The 17,467-nt window shown below is 46.1% G+C and overlaps 6 non-coding genes and 1 pseudogene across 6 annotated transcripts; all 7 read right to left on the bottom strand.

The window, feature by feature from the left end:
- Window positions 1-9: 9 nt before the first annotated feature.
- LOC130341423 (U2 spliceosomal RNA) lies at window positions 10-200 on the bottom strand. Its single transcript, XR_008881360.1, has one exon. It is a non-coding gene; the product is annotated as a U2 spliceosomal RNA (small nuclear RNA).
- Window positions 201-2,299: 2,099 nt separating this feature from the next.
- On the bottom strand, window positions 2,300-2,483 carry LOC130341410 (U2 spliceosomal RNA). The gene has a single exon (XR_008881354.1). It is a non-coding gene; the product is annotated as a U2 spliceosomal RNA (small nuclear RNA).
- Window positions 2,484-7,874: 5,391 nt separating this feature from the next.
- LOC130341414 (U2 spliceosomal RNA) lies at window positions 7,875-8,092 on the bottom strand (annotated as a pseudogene).
- A 2,103-nt stretch (window positions 8,093-10,195) lies between these two features.
- LOC130341422 (U2 spliceosomal RNA) lies at window positions 10,196-10,386 on the bottom strand. The gene has a single exon (XR_008881359.1). It is a non-coding gene; the product is annotated as a U2 spliceosomal RNA (small nuclear RNA).
- Window positions 10,387-12,453: 2,067 nt separating this feature from the next.
- LOC130341421 (U2 spliceosomal RNA) lies at window positions 12,454-12,644 on the bottom strand. The gene has a single exon (XR_008881358.1). It is a non-coding gene; the product is annotated as a U2 spliceosomal RNA (small nuclear RNA).
- A 2,086-nt stretch (window positions 12,645-14,730) lies between these two features.
- Window positions 14,731-14,921, bottom strand: LOC130341420 (U2 spliceosomal RNA). The gene has a single exon (XR_008881357.1). It is a non-coding gene; the product is annotated as a U2 spliceosomal RNA (small nuclear RNA).
- Window positions 14,922-17,011: 2,090 nt separating this feature from the next.
- LOC130341418 (U2 spliceosomal RNA) lies at window positions 17,012-17,202 on the bottom strand. The gene has a single exon (XR_008881356.1). It is a non-coding gene; the product is annotated as a U2 spliceosomal RNA (small nuclear RNA).
- Between the last annotated feature and the right edge of the window lie 265 nt (window positions 17,203-17,467).

The raw sequence follows: 17,467 nt of genomic DNA, 5'->3' as shown, positions 1-17,467 counted from the left end.
CCTGTAAGGGGGTGGTGCACTGTACCCGAAGATACTGCCATATCGGGTCAATGCATAGGGCGACGGAAGCAAGCTTCGAAATCGGCCCCCGTTCTCAAAAATCCATTTAATATATGGTCCCCAGATAGGGGACGTATCAGATATTAAACTGATAAGAACAGATACTACACTTGATCTTAGCCAAAAGGCCGAGAAGCGATAACCGTGAAAGGGGCGGGCCCAACAAGGTCCCCTTCATGGGCACTATCACTGCTTGCTGTCAGGGAGGCTGCCAGACAATTTTCCATGCACACTCTGGGCTGGGGGGCAGTCAACCACCAGTACACACAGCAGAACCTAAACCCATACCATTATTGCTAAGCAGCAAGACAGGGGCCCATTGCACTCCCACGGGGCCTTTTTAAATGCAATCCATAACCCGGATTTGCCAGGAACCCTTCTTACTCCTCCTACTTGCATGTGACACTGGGCTTAGGATCTGCATAGGAAACACACACACAAGCACACACCTACCTTTGTTGCCTGCAGATGCCTCCTTGGCTGTCCCCAAACGGTATCAAACCAACACCCACGGGAAGCTGTAAGCATAGAGGACATGCCTGCACCCCATTGGACTTACCTGTGTGGGTTAAATCCGGGTTATTTGACAACCTATGGCGGTGATGGTTCTGCTCAGGCAGAGCAGTGCTGATGCTCCTCATAAAGCTGTCGCTGCTGTGAAGGTTCTAGGTGACATCACAAATCCCTTTGGTTACATACACAACAAAGCTGGGTTGTTGTTGTTTACACTCTGCAAGGCCTGTGGAAGTGAGTGACATCATAGCACTGTAGTTCTGAGGGTTCAAGATGGATGCAACAATCTCCTGTTGCTTCTATGAAGGCCGTAATAGACGACATCACCAAACAGCTCCATAGTCACATACACAGCAAAGGAGAGATGTTGTTTACACCTAGTGATGTCAGTGGTATTGAGTGACATCACAGCACAGTGCTAAGGCTCCTGGGCCTGGACACAGCAGCGGCTGCAATATCTCAACGGAGAATACGTTTATATCTATGTGTGTGTGTGCGCATATATATATATATATATATATATATATATATATATATATATATATTTCTCCGCCGAAATCACTTTTAAACCCATTTCCACCTTTTTTTCCCTTCTCTTCCTCTTACTTTTTTTTCACGTTTTTTTACGTTTTTCTCCTTTTCGCCTCTTTTCTGGGCGTATTATTCTTCTTTTTCTTCTTTTTTTTCGTCTAATGCATACCCCATCAGTGCAGCAATGCTTATTCAATACCGCCAGCAGATGGAGACACTGGGGGATAATTTTCTAAGGATTTATACTGATTTTTCCTGTCTGAATTTGTCGCACAGAAAGTTGCAGGCCAAATATGTGTGACATTTCTGCGACTTTAGCTTCTAGAGCATTTTTACAACATTATACATAGGTGCTGAATACATAAAAAGCGACTGTTCAGCGACAGACAAGTCGCATCGGCTGAAAGTAGGCCAGAATGTCAGTCCATGTTGGAGCAGGTTTAGATACAGTCTAAAGCATAGATCTCAAAGTCTGTGCACAGAATTTAGCAAGGGCCTCGCACCTTCTGATGCATCAGGTAGGTGCACAATAGCATAGCCTAACCCTCTGTACTTTGGTCTATATTGATGCGGGACATAGACAGCCAGCTGATGACCAATCCATTAGTGCAATGGATGGCTGGAAGCATTTGTCTTTGCCTTTGCAATACCACAGAAGCAATGCATGGTCAATGTACAGCAATGACACACCTGTGTGAACAGCCAGGAGACCCCCCCCCCCCCATGTTATGTTACATAGTTACATAGTTAGTACGGTCGAAAAAAGACATATGTCCATCACGTTCAACCAGGGAATTAAGGGGTAGGGGTGTGGCGCGATATTGGGGAAGGGATGAGATTTTATATTTCTTCATAAGCATTAATCTTATTTTGTCAATTAGGAACATTCAGCACCCACCCGCTATCAAGGCAGCTGCCTATCATGTCATGCCCTACCTGCACAGGTGTGCTGGCTACTCAAATGATCCAATTAAGGAGGCCATTTAGTCAGCAGCAGCAGAAGTCCTGTGCCTGGACGCTCCAACAGGGGCCAGACACAAGCAGAAGCAGAAGCAGCAGAAGCAGCAGAAGCAGCAGCAGCACCACCTTTTGTTTTTTGGCTGCAGCAGCAGCAAGGCCCACAGGGCTGGCTAGCTGGCTAGCCAGCAAGCAGGTAGCAATGAAAGTAGGAATCTTTCTTTTTAACCCTGTAAGGGGGTGGTGCACTGTACCCGAAGATACTGCCATATCGGGTCAATGCATAGGGCGACGGAAGCAAGCTTCGAAATCGGCCCCCGTTCTCAAAAATCCATTTAATATATGGTCCCCAGATAGGGGACGTATCAGATATTAAACTGATAAGAACAGATAAGGTTTCAACAAAATTTTATTGAATAAATCAGAAACCATACAAAATTTAAAATGCAAAATAATAAAAGGTTCACAAAAGTTTTAAAATACAAATAATAAAACCAGTAATAAAAGGAGAAAAAATAAAAATGGCAGGATAAAACATTATACAAATGTCATAAAAACTGATTATATTGTTATTTCGTTCCATAGAGGCAGACACCACATGGATGCTGCCTCGCTGGCCCCCAACTGTTTCTTGTCTCTTAGGTAATAGATGTACATCTCACTCAGGGCCAGCTTTATACAGTTTTTAACATCAATAAAATCATGTTTAAAAAGTAAGATGTTCCTAACTTTCCAGATGGCATTTTTAAAACAATTAATAATCATCCAGCAGATCATCTGCTGTTTAAAATTGGGGCAGTTAAAAAGACCGTAAAAGACACATTCGTGATTAAAATCTTTTAGGCCGCAGGCCCACTTCAAAAGTGGGCCTACCTTCCTCCAAAGCTCCCGTGCAAAAGGGCAGTTCCAAAATATGTGCAGCACCGTTTCGTCCACTCCGCAGCCATCTCTCGGGCACTTGGCTCTCGCCACCAGTCCTCGCCTGTGCTGGAACTCACGAGTAGGGAGGCACTGGTGGACGATTGCCCAGGCAAGATCCCTGTGTACATTCGCCAGAAACTTCCCGTACACGTTCCGCCATACCTTTTTGGATCTTGCCTGTGTGAAATTGGACACTGCCAGGGTAACCTCACTCCGCCTGAGGACCTTTGATACCTTTCTCTGGTCCCCCAGTATGTCAGGCTCCAAATCTTGGAGACCTAGGAGCCTGACTGTCTTTTCCAACACCACATAATGTTTTGGGGGACACAGAAGCACCGGAGCGTTCAGAGGGATGCGCAACCATCTTTTAAAAACCATGCCCGCAGCGTACCTTAAAAAGCAGCTAAAAATGCCATCGGATTTAATAATTTTAAAACAGAAACAGAAATACTTTATGTAAAAGAAAGTAAAAAGGTTAGGAACATCTTTCCCGCCATTATCTTTACTTTTGTACATAAAATCACGCTTTAATTTCTCCATTTTTGAACCCCATAAAAAAGTAAAAACAATTCTAGTTACTTTTTTAATGTATAAAATAGATGGAGGAAATACCATGGCAATGTATAGCATAATAGGGAGTAAAACCATCTTTATTATTAAAATCTTCCCCTCCATGGTAAGGTTTCTAAGATTCCACATTAAAATCTTCTTCTCCATCTTAGCTATAGCTGAATCCCAGTTAGGGCTCCCATCATTGACCTGGTTAAAAACAATACCTAAAACTTTAATTTGATCCTGTTGCATTGTAACTCCTGGGGTGATGGATGAATCCCAGGAGCCAATATAAAAACAGTCACATTTATCTGTGTTTAGCTTAAAACCAGAGACCTCGCAGAAATAGCTGGTGTTCCTCAATGCCCCCCTCATGGATGGAGAGTCCGGGCACAGTATGGTGACATCATCCATGTACCCCAACACCTTTAGATGGGTCCCTCCTCCACCAGGTATCGGTACGCCTCTTACTACCCGGTCTTTTCTGAGGAGGGCCATCAGTGGTTCGATTGCGCAAATAAAAAGGAGTGGGGACAGGGGGCAGCCCTGTTTGACACCTGATAAAAGAGGAACACCGCTGGTTAAAAAGCCATTAACAGAGACTTGACTAAAACAGGATCGGTATAAAAGCATGATTCGGCTTAAAATCATTTCAGGCACTGCCATCTTTTTAAGAACTAAAAACAGGTATTCATGGGAGACCCTATCAAAGGCTTTTTCAAAGTCTAAGGATAAAATTGCTACAGTTTGATTTCTATCCTTAAAATACCATAAAACATCTCTTAAAATATTTAGGGATTCAGCTATAGACCTTCCAGGTACCCCACAAACCTGATTTGGGTGAATTAATTTATGAATAAAAGGTTTAAAACGGACAGCTAATAACTTGGCTAAAACTTTATAATCGACATTTAAAAGTGTGATGGGGCGCCAATTTTTTAGCATATCCTTTTCACCCTTTTTAAAAAGTAATGATACAATCCCCCTCCTCCAGGAAGGGGGAAGTTCATTAACAATAAAAGTTTCTTTATACAATAAAACCATATCATCCTTTAAAATATCCCAAAAAGCTAAATAAAATTCGATGGGTAAACCATCTTCCCCAGGGGCCTTCCCACTAGAAAAACTTTTAAAAACAAATAAAAGTTCATCTAAGTTAAGATCACGGGATAAAACCTCCTGGTCTAAAACATCTAGCTTAAAATCAAGGGAATTAAGAACATGTTCTAAAAAGGATGGATTAAGATCTTTCTTATTAAAAAGAAGCTGGTAGAAGTTAAAAACTGCATCTAACATGCCTTTTGGAGTGGATTCACCCTCAAGGTTTTGGATGATATCCCTCCTATTCATCACTTTTTTAAAAAAGAAACGGGAACATTTCTCGCCCTCCTCCAGGTGCTGCACATGTGAGTTAAAAATGATTTGTTTCCCTTTCTTTTCTATGGCATGTTTTATTTCAGTTTTAAGGTTTAAAATATCATTTTCTACATCCATACCAGCTTCTTTCAATTTAAAAAGTACATTTAAACGCATGTTAAGAACATAAAACCACTGTTTTTCCATTTTTGCCTTCTTCTTACCTGCTTTGATAAAAAAAAATCTGATTTTAGATTTGGTGCCCTCCCACCAGTGCAGCATAGGCTCGTGGGGTTTTCTTTGTGATTGCCAGCATTGGTAGGTCCGCACAAACTCCTCTTTTATCTCAGGGTCCTCTAGGAGTGTGGTGTTTAATCTCCAGAGGCCCCTTTTTGCTTTTTGCTCCCCCTCTAGCTCCAGGCCCACCAAGAGGAGCTTATGATCAGAGAAGATATTCTGCTCGAGCGTGCATTTCAGGGGTTTAAAAGCTCTAGAGGAAAAAATAAAATCGATTCTGGAGCTCACTCTTCCATTGGACCATGTGGCGCCCGGGTCCTCCGGCAAGAGATCCTTCCAGCAATCTTTCAAATTAAAATCATCAATAAAATTTTTAAGCAGGTAAGAAGTGCGGTCTTTACGATTAATATCCCCACCCTGCCGGTGTTCCCCATCACGTATGCAGTTAAAATCACCTCCCACCAGCAGGGGGGAAGACCCAACACAAAACAGTGGTAAAATTTCAAATAGTTCTGCCCGCTCCTGTTTATCAGGAGGGGCATACACATTTAAAACACGAATTAAAAGTCCATTAAAATATAGATGAATTAAAAGAGCTCTGCCAGGCACAATCTCAGTTACTGTATGAATAGAAAAGGACTGGCCTCGGCAGAGCAGCCCAACACCCACAGAACGACAGTCATTTGCACCGGACCATATGGATGGGCCCAGCTTCCAGTCTTCTTTTAAGTCTTTATAGTCCATTTTACTAGGGATTCCACATTCTTGTAGCAGGCAAAGGTCAAAGTCACATGTCTCTAGATAAGAAAATAAAGCAGCCCTGCGATCAGGGCTCTTTAAGGACCTCACATTGAGTGAGGCAATTTTTACAGGGATAGGCATAGTTTATGGAGAGTCCGTGCTTGGAGAATCAAAGTCAATAATAAGCTGCGTACCGTCATCCCCCGCCTGCGGGGTCATCAGCTCCTTGATGTTCTGAGGGTCGGAGCTTGAGATCGATGATGCCCCGACCCTGAGCTCGCTCTCGTCCGAACTACGGCACGCCGCTTTCCTTTGAATGTCTTCCTCTTCTTCTTCTCTTTGTCTTTTAAATGTCACACTGCTGTCCATATCCTCTGTGTTGCTCTCACTCGATGTAATCTCTGGCCCCCGGCTGATGGATCTGCGTCTTCTTTCATCTTTTGACGACTGGAACTGCTGCACAGGGGCCTCTGAGGCCTCTTTTCCGGAACCTTTGCCGCTACCTTGGGAAGTTTTCATCGCTTGTTCCCCAGCAAGCGTTGCTGAGGACTGTTGCTCCAACTTCCCCATCGATCGACGATGGCCAGTTTTACCCACCGGGTCCACTGCTGGCGGGGCAGCAAACCCTGGTTTGGCGCCACTTGTCTTCTTGGCCCTGTCCTGTATAGGCGGAGTAACAGGACCGGGCTCAGACCTGGCCACCTGGCTCCCCTTCCGGCGGGCTTTCACCGGGGCCTCTTCGTCCGGAGCAGGGCGACCCTGGGCCAAGCCAGTACCTGGCTTATGCTGCAATTTTGGGTCCACCTCTGCCCCCACCGAGGCCCGTCGGCTGCCACCCGCCACAGGTGAGCCCCCTTCAGAAGTTTTGGCGGGCTCTTGAGCCAGGTAGGAAGTCGATCGACGTCTTTCAATTTCCCGGGCAGTAAACTCGATCACCCGCCCGGGCTTCGTGGAATCCCCATGGCCTCCCCCTAGCACTACCACCGGTGGGCCCCCCGATGGAGCACCAGAGGTCTTGGGCCTGGACCCATCAGTACCTGCCATCTGGGGTTTGGGCATCTTAAAAAAGGACGTCTTTTGTCCTGTCCCCTCTTTGGGTGGGCCCAGCCTTGACCCACCCATCGTAGTTTTTGCTTTATGGGGACAGGAATTAAAATCGTGATTTTCCTCTCCGCAGAGGTTGCACCTTATCGTATGGCTACATCTTGAGGCTATGTGACCTTCTTGGCCACACCTATTGCAGCGAATCACACGCTCCGCGCCGCAGGTCTCCTGGGTGTGGCCAAACCTCAAGCAATTTCGGCAATACATAGGCATTTGAGGATAGAACAGGAAGCCCCGAACTCTCCCGATGGCAAAATTTGGGGGCGGATGGCAAAGACCCCCAATACCACCGGGATCCTTACGGAGCTTGACCCAGAACTTCCTCTTGCCGTTCCAGAACCGCACGGAGTTCAAGATTTTGTTTGCGAATCGCACCTCTTCGCAGTATCGTCGAAGAAAAGTGGCTATATCCTCCGTGGTCACATGAGGGCTGTGCATAGCCACCACCAACGGTATATGTTCCTCACCATAGAGGAACTGGAACGAAAGACCGTCGAGTCGATCGTCCCTCTGGTCCGCACCAGACAAGGTTGCATAGATGTTATCGCAACACGCCGTGGCCGTGAAGGTGACGGTATACAGGCCACGGCTTTCCTGGTCATTTAGACACAGGATGTCCTCCCTATTGAGGCGGAAGTAGTCAAGAAGAATCACCTCCGCAATGAAGCGGAGGTTCTTCAACTGACGATGGCTCTCCGACACCTCTATGCGGATGGTATTTCGCATCGACATTTCCCCAGAGGGGAAAGCCCAGGAGAACGGCATCTTCCACACCCAGGGACTAAGCCCCTTCCCCAATAGCAGCAGGGGCTCGGAATCCCGCTATAAAAGCGGAACCCTTACCCAAGGCAGAGGTCGGGGGTACCCTAGGTGCTTCCGAAGCTACAGGTAACGCTCAACGTACTGAAAATGCCTTCTGAGACACAAGGTCCCAGAGACAGGGGGATCGCAACCCGTTGTCTGTGGACTAAGCCCGCTCCCCAATAGCAGCAAGGGGGTGAAGTCCCTCCGTAAGGAGAGACAATCCCCCAAGGCCGAGAAGCGGGGTACCACAGACACCTTCCGACCAGACCAAATGCAGATACTACACTTGATCTTAGCCAAAAGGCCGAGAAGCGATAACCGTGAAAGGGGCGGGCCCAACAAGGTCCCCTTCATGGGCACTATCACTGCTTGCTGTCAGGGAGGCTGCCAGACAATTTTCCATGCACACTCTGGGCTGGGGGGCAGTCAACCACCAGTACACACAGCAGAACCTAAACCCATACCATTATTGCTAAGCAGCAAGACAGGGGCCCATTGTGCACTCCCACGGGGCCTTTTTAAATGCAATCCATAACCCGGATTTGCCAGGAACCCTTCTTACTCCTCCTACTTGCATGTGACACTGGGCTTAGGATCTGCATAGGAAACACACACACAAGCACACACCTACCTTTGTTGCCTGCAGATGCCTCCTTGGCTGTCCCCAAACGGTATCAAACCAACACCCACGGGAAGCTGTAAGCATAGAGGACATGCCTGCACCCCATTGGACTTACCTGTGTGGGTTAAATCCGGGTTATTTGACAACCTATGGCGGTGATGGTTCTGCTCAGGCAGAGCAGTGCTGATGCTCCTCATAAAGCTGTCGCTGCTGTGAAGGTTCTAGGTGACATCACAAATCCCTATGGTTACATACACAACAAAGCTGGGTTGTTGTTGTTTACACTCTGCAAGGCCTGTGGAAGTGAGTGACATCATAGCACTGTAGTTCTGAGGGTTCTAGATGGATGCAACAATCTCCTGTTGCTTCTATGAAGGCCATAATAGACGACATCACCAAACAGCTCCATAGTCACATACACAGCAAAGGAGAGATGTTGTTTACACCTAGTGATGTCAGTGGTATTGAGTGACATCACAGCACAGTGCTAAGGCTCCTGGGCCTGGACACAGCAGCGGCTGCAATATCTCAACGGAGAATACGTTTATATATATGTGTGTGTGTGCGCGTATATATATATATATATATATATATATATATATATATATATATATATATATATATATTTCTCCGCCGAAATCACTTTTAAACCCATTTCCACCTTTTTTTCCCTTCTCTTCCTCTTACTTTTTTTTCACGTTTTTTTACGTTTTTCTCCTTTTCGCCTCTTTTCTGGGCGTATTATTCTTCTTTTTCTTCTTTTTTTTCGTCTAATGCATACCCCATCAGTGCAGCAATGCTTATTCAATACCGCCAGCAGATGGAGACACTGGGGGATAATTTTCTAAGGATTTATACTGATTTTTCCTGTCTGAATTTGTCGCACAGAAAGTTGCAGGCCAAATATGTGTGACATTTCTGCGACTTTAGCTTCTAGAGCATTTTTACAACATTATACATAGGTGCTGAATACATAAAAAGCGACTGTTCAGCGACAGACAAGTCGCATCGGCTGAAAGTAGGCCAGAATGTCAGTCCATGTTGGAGCAGGTTTAGATACAGTCTAAAGTATAGATCTCAAAGTCTGTGCACAGAATTTAGCAAGGGCCTCGCACCTTCTGATGCATCAGGTAGGTGCACAATAGCATAGCCTAACCCTCTGTACTTTGGTCTATATTGATGCGGGACATAGACAGCCAGCTGATGACCAATCCATTAGTGCAATGGATGGCTGGAAGCATTTGTCTTTGCCTTTGCAATACCACAGAAGCAATGCATGGTCAATGTACAGCAATGACACACCTGTGTGAACAGCCAGGAGACCCCCCCCCCCCCCCCCCATGTTATGTTACATAGTTACATAGTTAGTACGGTCGAAAAAAGACATATGTCCATCAAGTTCAACCAGGGAATTAAGGGGTAGGGGTGTGGCGCGATATTGGGGAAGGGATGAGATTTTATATTTCTTCATAAGCATTAATCTTATTTTGTCAATTAGGAACATTCAGCACCCACCCGCTATCAAGGCAGCTGCCTATCATGTCATGCCCTACCTGCACAGGTGTGCTGGCTACTCAAATGATCCAATTAAGGAGGCCATTTAGTCAGCAGCAGCAGAAGTCCTGTGCCTGGACGCTCCAACAGCGGCCAGACACAAGCAGAAGCAGCAGAAGCAGCAGCAGCAGCACCACCTTTTGTTTTTTGGCTGCAGCAGCAAGGCCCACAGGGCTGGCTAGCTGGCTAGCCAGCAAGCAGGTAGCAATGAAAGTAGGAATCTTTCTTTTTAACCCTGTAAGGGGGTGGTGCACTGTACCCGAAGATACTGCCATATCGGGTCAATGCATAGGGCGACGGAAGCAAGCTTCGAAATCGGCCCCCGTTCTCAAAAATCCATTTAATATATGGTCCCCAGATAGGGGACGTATCAGATATTAAACTGATAAGAACAGATACTACACTTGATCTTAGCCAAAAGGCCGAGAAGCGATAACCGTGAAAGGGGCGGGCCCAACAAGGTCCCCTTCATGGGCACTATCACTGCTTGCTGTCAGGGAGGCTGCCAGACAATTTTCCATGCACACTCTGGGCTGGGGGGCAGTCAACCACCAGTACACACAGCAGAACCTAAACCCATACCATTATTGCTAAGCAGCAAGACAGGGGCCCATTGCACTCCCACGGGGCCTTTTTAAATGCAATCCATAACCCGGATTTGCCAGGAACCCTTCTTACTCCTCCTACTTGCATGTGACACTGGGCTTAGGATCTGCATAGGAAACACACACACAAGCACACACCTACCTTTGTTGCCTGCAGATGCCTCCTTGGCTGTCCCCAAACGGTATCAAACCAACACCCACGGGAAGCTGTAAGCATAGAGGACATGCCTGCACCCCATTGGACTTACCTGTGTGGGTTAAATCCGGGTTATTTGACAACCTATGGCGGTGATGGTTCTGCTCAGGCAGAGCAGTGCTGATGCTCCTCATAAAGCTGTCGCTGCTGTGAAGGTTCTAGGTGACATCACAAATCCCTATGGTTACATACACAACAAAGCTGGGTTGTTGTTGTTTACACTCTGCAAGGCCTGTGGAAGTGAGTGACATCATAGCACTGTAGTTCTGAGGGTTCTAGATGGATGCAACAATCTCCTGTTGCTTCTATGAAGGCCATAATAGACGACATCACCAAACAGCTCCATAGTCACATACACAGCAAAGGAGAGATGTTGTTTACACCTAGTGATGTCAGTGGTATTGAGTGACATCACAGCACAGTGCTAAGGCTCCTGGGCCTGGACACAGCAGCGGCTGCAATATCTCAACGGAGAATACGTTTATATATATGTGTGTGTGTGCGCGTATATATATATATATATATATATATATATATATATATATTTCTCCGCCGAAATCACTTTTAAACCCATTTCCACCTTTTTTTCCCTTCTCTTCCTCTTACTTTTTTTTCACGTTTTTTTACGTTTTTCTCCTTTTCGCCTCTTTTCTGGGCGTATTATTCTTCTTTTTCTTCTTTTTTTTCGTCTAATGCATACCCCATCAGTGCAGCAATGCTTATTCAATACCGCCAGCAGATGGAGACACTGGGGGATAATTTTCTAAGGATTTATACTGATTTTTCCTGTCTGAATTTGTCGCACAGAAAGTTGCAGGCCAAATATGTGTGACATTTCTGCGACTTTAGCTTCTAGAGCATTTTTACAACATTATACATAGGTGCTGAATACATAAAAAGCGACTGTTCAGCGACAGACAAGTCGCATCGGCTGAAAGTAGGCCAGAATGTCAGTCCATGTTGGAGCAGGTTTAGATACAGTCTAAAGTATAGATCTCAAAGTCTGTGCACAGAATTTAGCAAGGGCCTCGCACCTTCTGATGCATCAGGTAGGTGCACAATAGCATAGCCTAACCCTCTGTACTTTGGTCTATATTGATGCGGGACATAGACAGCCAGCTGATGACCAATCCATTAGTGCAATGGATGGCTGGAAGCATTTGTCTTTGCCTTTGCAATACCACAGAAGCAATGCATGGTCAATGTACAGCAATGACACACCTGTGTGAACAGCCAGGAGACCCCCCCCCCATGTTATGTTACATAGTTAGTACGGTCGAAAAAAGACATATGTCCATCAAGTTCAACCAGGGAATTAAGGGGTAGGGGTGTGGCGCGATATTGGGGAAGGGATGAGATTTTATATTTCTTCATAAGCATTAATCTTATTTTGTCAATTAGGAACATTCAGCACCCACCCGCTATCAAGGCAGCTGCCTATCATGTCATGCCCTACCTGCACAGGTGTGCTGGCTACTCAAATGATCCAATTAAGGAGGCCATTTAGTCAGCAGCAGCAGAAGTCCTGTGCCTGGACGCTCCAACAGCGGCCAGACACAAGCAGAAGCAGCAGAAGCAGCAGCAGCAGCACCACCTTTTGTTTTTTGGCTGCAGCAGCAAGGCCCACAGGGCTGGCTAGCTGGCTAGCCAGCAAGCAGGTAGCAATGAAAGTAGGAATCTTTCTTTTTAACCCTGTAAGGGGGTGGTGCACTGTACCCGAAGATACTGCCATATCGGGTCAATGCATAGGGCGACGGAAGCAAGCTTCGAAATCGGCCCCCGTTCTCAAAAATCCATTTAATATATGGTCCCCAGATAGGGGACGTATCAGATATTAAACTGATAAGAACAGATACTACACTTGATCTTAGCCAAAAGGCCGAGAAGCGATAACCGTGAAAGGGGCGGGCCCAACAAGGTCCCCTTCATGGGCACTATCACTGCTTGCTGTCAGGGAGGCTGCCAGACAATTTTCCATGCACACTCTGGGCTGGGGGGCAGTCAACCACCAGTACACACAGCAGAACCTAAACCCATACCATTATTGCTAAGCAGCAAGACAGGGGCCCATTGCACTCCCACGGGGCCTTTTTAAATGCAATCCATAACCCGGATTTGCCAGGAACCCTTCTTACTCCTCCTACTTGCATGTGACACTGGGCTTAGGATCTGCATAGGAAACACACACACAAGCACACACCTACCTTTGTTGCCTGCAGATGCCTCCTTGGCTGTCCCCAAACGGTATCAAACCAACACCCACGGGAAGCTGTAAGCATAGAGGACATGCCTGCACCCCATTGGACTTACCTGTGTGGGTTAAATCCGGGTTATTTGACAACCTATGGCGGTGATGGTTCTGCTCAGGCAGAGCAGTGCTGATGCTCCTCATAAAGCTGTCGCTGCTGTGAAGGTTCTAGGTGACATCACAAATCCCTATGGTTACATACACAACAAAGCTGGGTTGTTGTTGTTTACACTCTGCAAGGCCTGTGGAAGTGAGTGACATCATAGCACTGTAGTTCTGAGGGTTCTAGATGGATGCAACAATCTCCTGTTGCTTCTATGAAGGCCATAATAGACGACATCACCAAACAGCTCCATAGTCACATACACAGCAAAGGAGAGATGTTGTTTACACCTAGTGATGTCAGTGGTATTGAGTGACATCACAGCACAGTGCTAAGGCTCCTGGGCCTGGACACAGCAGCGGCTGCAATATCTCAACGGAGAATACGTTTATATATATGTGTGTGTGTGCGCGTATATATATATATATATATATATATATATATATATATATATATTTCTCCGCCGAAATCACTTTTAAACCCATTTCCACCTTTTTTTCCCTTCTCTTCCTCTTACTTTTTTTTCACGTTTTTTTACGTTTTTCTCCTTTTCGCCTCTTTTCTGGGCGTATTATTCTTCTTTTTCTTCTTTTTTTTCGTCTAATGCATACCCCATCAGTGCAGCAATGCTTATTCAATACCGCCAGCAGATGGAGACACTGGGGGATAATTTTCTAAGGATTTATACTGATTTTTCCTGTCTGAATTTGTCGCACAGAAAGTTGCAGGCCAAATATGTGTGACATTTCTGCGACTTTAGCTTCTAGAGCATTTTTACAACATTATACATAGGTGCTGAATACATAAAAAGCGACTGTTCAGCGACAGACAAGTCGCATCGGCTGAAAGTAGGCCAGAATGTCAGTCCATGTTGGAGCAGGTTTAGATACAGTCTAAAGTATAGATCTCAAAGTCTGTGCACAGAATTTAGCAAGGGCCTCGCACCTTCTGATGCATCAGGTAGGTGCACAATAGCATAGCCTAACCCTCTGTACTTTGGTCTATATTGATGCGGGACATAGACAGCCAGCTGATGACCAATCCATTAGTGCAATGGATGGCTGGAAGCATTTGTCTTTGCCTTTGCAATACCACAGAAGCAATGCATGGTCAATGTACAGCAATGACACACCTGTGTGAACAGCCAGGAGACCCCCCCCCCCCCCATGTTATGTTACATAGTTACATAGTTAGTACGGTCGAAAAAAGACATATGTCCATCAAGTTCAACCAGGGAATTAAGGGGTAGGGGTGTGGCGCGATATTGGGGAAGGGATGAGATTTTATATTTCTTCATAAGCATTAATCTTATTTTGTCAATTAGGAACATTCAGCACCCACCCGCTATCAAGGCAGCTGCCTATCATGTCATGCCCTACCTGCACAGGTGTGCTGGCTACTCAAATGATCCAATTAAGGAGGCCATTTAGTCAGCAGCAGCAGAAGTCCTGTGCCTGGACGCTCCAACAGCGGCCAGACACAAGCAGAAGCAGCAGAAGCAGCAGCAGCAGCACCACCTTTTGTTTTTTGGCTGCAGCAGCAGCAAGGCCCACAGGGCTGGCTAGCTGGCTAGCCAGCAAGCAGGTAGCAATGAAAGTAGGAATCTTTCTTTTTAACCCTGTAAGGGGGTGGTGCACTGTACCCGAAGATACTGCCATATCGGGTCAATGCATAGGGCGACGGAAGCAAGCTTCGAAATCGGCCCCCGTTCTCAAAAATCCATTTAATATATGGTCCCCAGATAGGGGACGTATCAGATATTAAACTGATAAGAACAGATACTACACTTGATCTTAGCCAAAAGGCCGAGAAGCGATAACCGTGAAAGGGGCGGGCCCAACAAGGTCCCCTTCATGGGCACTATCACTGCTTGCTGTCAGGGAGGCTGCCAGACAATTTTCCATGCACACTCTGGGCTGGGGGGCAGTCAACCACCAGTACACACAGCAGAACCTAAACCCATACCATTATTGCTAAGCAGCAAGACAGGGGCCCATTGCACTCCCACGGGGCCTTTTTAAATGCAATCCATAACCCGGATTTGCCAGGAACCCTTCTTACTCCTCCTACTTGCATGTGACACTGGGCTTAGGATCTGCATAGGAAACACACACACAAGCACACACCTACCTTTGTTGCCTGCAGATGCCTCCTTGGCTGTCCCCAAACGGTATCAAACCAACACCCACGGGAAGCTGTAAGCATAGAGGACATGCCTGCACCCCATTGGACTTACCTGTGTGGGTTAAATCCGGGTTATTTGACAACCTATGGCGGTGATGGTTCTGCTCAGGCAGAGCAGTGTTGATGCTCCTCATAAAGCTGTCGCTGCTGTGAAGGTTCTAGGTGACATCACAAATCCCTATGGTTACATACACAACAAAGCTGGGTTGTTGTTGTTTACACTCTGCAAGGCCTGTGGAAGTGAGTGACATCATAGCACTGTAGTTCTGAGGGTTCTAGATGGATGCAACAATCTCCTGTTGCTTCTATGAAGGCCATAATAGACGACATCACCAAACAGCTCCATAGTCACATACACAGCAAAGGAGAGATGTTGTTTACACCTAGTGATGTCAGTGGTATTGAGTGACATCACAGCACAGTGCTAAGGCTCCTGGGCCTGGACACAGCAGCGGCTGCAATATCTCAACGGAGAATACGTTTATATATATGTGTGTGTGTGCGCGTATATATATATATATATATATATATATATATATATATATATATTTCTCCGCCGAAATCACTTTTAAACCCATTTCCACCTTTTTTTCCCTTCTCTTCCTCTTACTTTTTTTTCACGTTTTTTTACGTTTTTCTCCTTTTCGCCTCTTTTCTGGGCGTATTATTCTTCTTTTTCTTCTTTTTTTTCGTCTAATGCATACCCCATCAGTGCAGCAATGCTTATTCAATACCGCCAGCAGATGGAGACACTGGGGGATAATTTTCTAAGGATTTATACTGATTTTTCCTGTCTGAATTTGTCGCACAGAATGTTGCAGGCCAAATATGTGTGACATTTCTGCGACTTTAGCTTCTAGAGCATTTTTACAACATTATACATAGGTGCTGAATACATAAAAAGCGACTGTTCAGCGACAGACAAGTCGCATCGGCTGAAAGTAGGCCAGAATGTCAGTCCATGTTGGAGCAGGTTTAGATACAGTCTAAAGTATAGATCTCAAAGTCTGTGCACAGAATTTAGCAAGGGCCTCGCACCTTCTGATGCATCAGGTAGGTGCACAATAGCATAGCCTAACCCTCTGTACTTTGGTCTATATTGATGCGGGACATAGACAGCCAGCTGATGACCAATCCATTAGTGCAATGGATGGCTGGAAGCATTTGTCTTTGCCTTTGCAATACCACAGAAGCAATGCATGGTCAATGTACAGCAATGACACACCTGTGTGAACAGCCAGGAGACCCCCCCCCCCCCCCCCCCCCATGTTATGTTACATAGTTACATAGTTAGTACGGTCGAAAAAAGACATATGTCCATCAAGTTCAACCAGGGAATTAAGGGGTAGGGGTGTGGCGCGATATTGGGGAAGGGATGAGATTTTATATTTCTTCATAAGCATTAATCTTATTTTGTCAATTAGGAACATTCAGCACCCACCCGCTATCAAGGCAGCTGCCTATCATGTCATGCCCTACCTGCACAGGTGTGCTGGCTACTCAAATGATCCAATTAAGGAGGCCATTTAGTCAGCAGCAGCAGAAGTCCTGTGCCTGGACGCTCCAACAGCGGCCAGACACAAGCAGAAGCAGCAGAAGCAGCAGCAGCAGCACCACCTTTTGTTTTTTGGCTGCAGCAGCAAGGCCCACAGGGCTGGCTAGCTGGCTAGCCAGCAAGCAGGTAGCAATGAAAGTAGGAATCTTTCTTTTTAACCCTGTAAGGGGGTGGTGCACTGTACCCGAAGATACTGCCATATCGGGTCAATGCATAGGGCGACGGAAGCAAGCTTCGAAATCGGCCCCCGTTCTCAAAAATCCATTTAATATATGGTCCCCAGATAGGGGACGTATCAGATATTAAACTGATAAGAACAGATACTACACTTGATCTTAGCCAAAAGGCCGAGAAGCGATAACCGTGAAAGGGGCGGGCCCAACAAGGTCCCCTTCATGGGCACTATCACTGCTTGCTGTCAGGGAGGCTGCCAGACAATTTTCCATGCACACTCTGGGCTGGGGGGCAGTCAACCACCAGTACACACAGCAGAACCTAAACCCATACCATTATTGCTAAGCAGCAAGACAGGGGCCCATTGCACTCCCACGGGGCCTTTTTAAATGCAATCCATAACCCGGATTTGCCAGGAACCCTTCTTACTCCTCCTACTTGCATGTGACA

This window comes from Hyla sarda, unplaced genomic scaffold, assembly GCF_029499605.1.
Source record: "Hyla sarda isolate aHylSar1 unplaced genomic scaffold, aHylSar1.hap1 scaffold_620, whole genome shotgun sequence".
Lineage (NCBI taxonomy): Eukaryota > Metazoa > Chordata > Amphibia > Anura > Hylidae > Hyla > Hyla sarda.
The sequence above is the reverse complement of the archived record's forward strand: the minus strand, read 5'-3'. Positions and strand labels throughout refer to the sequence as shown.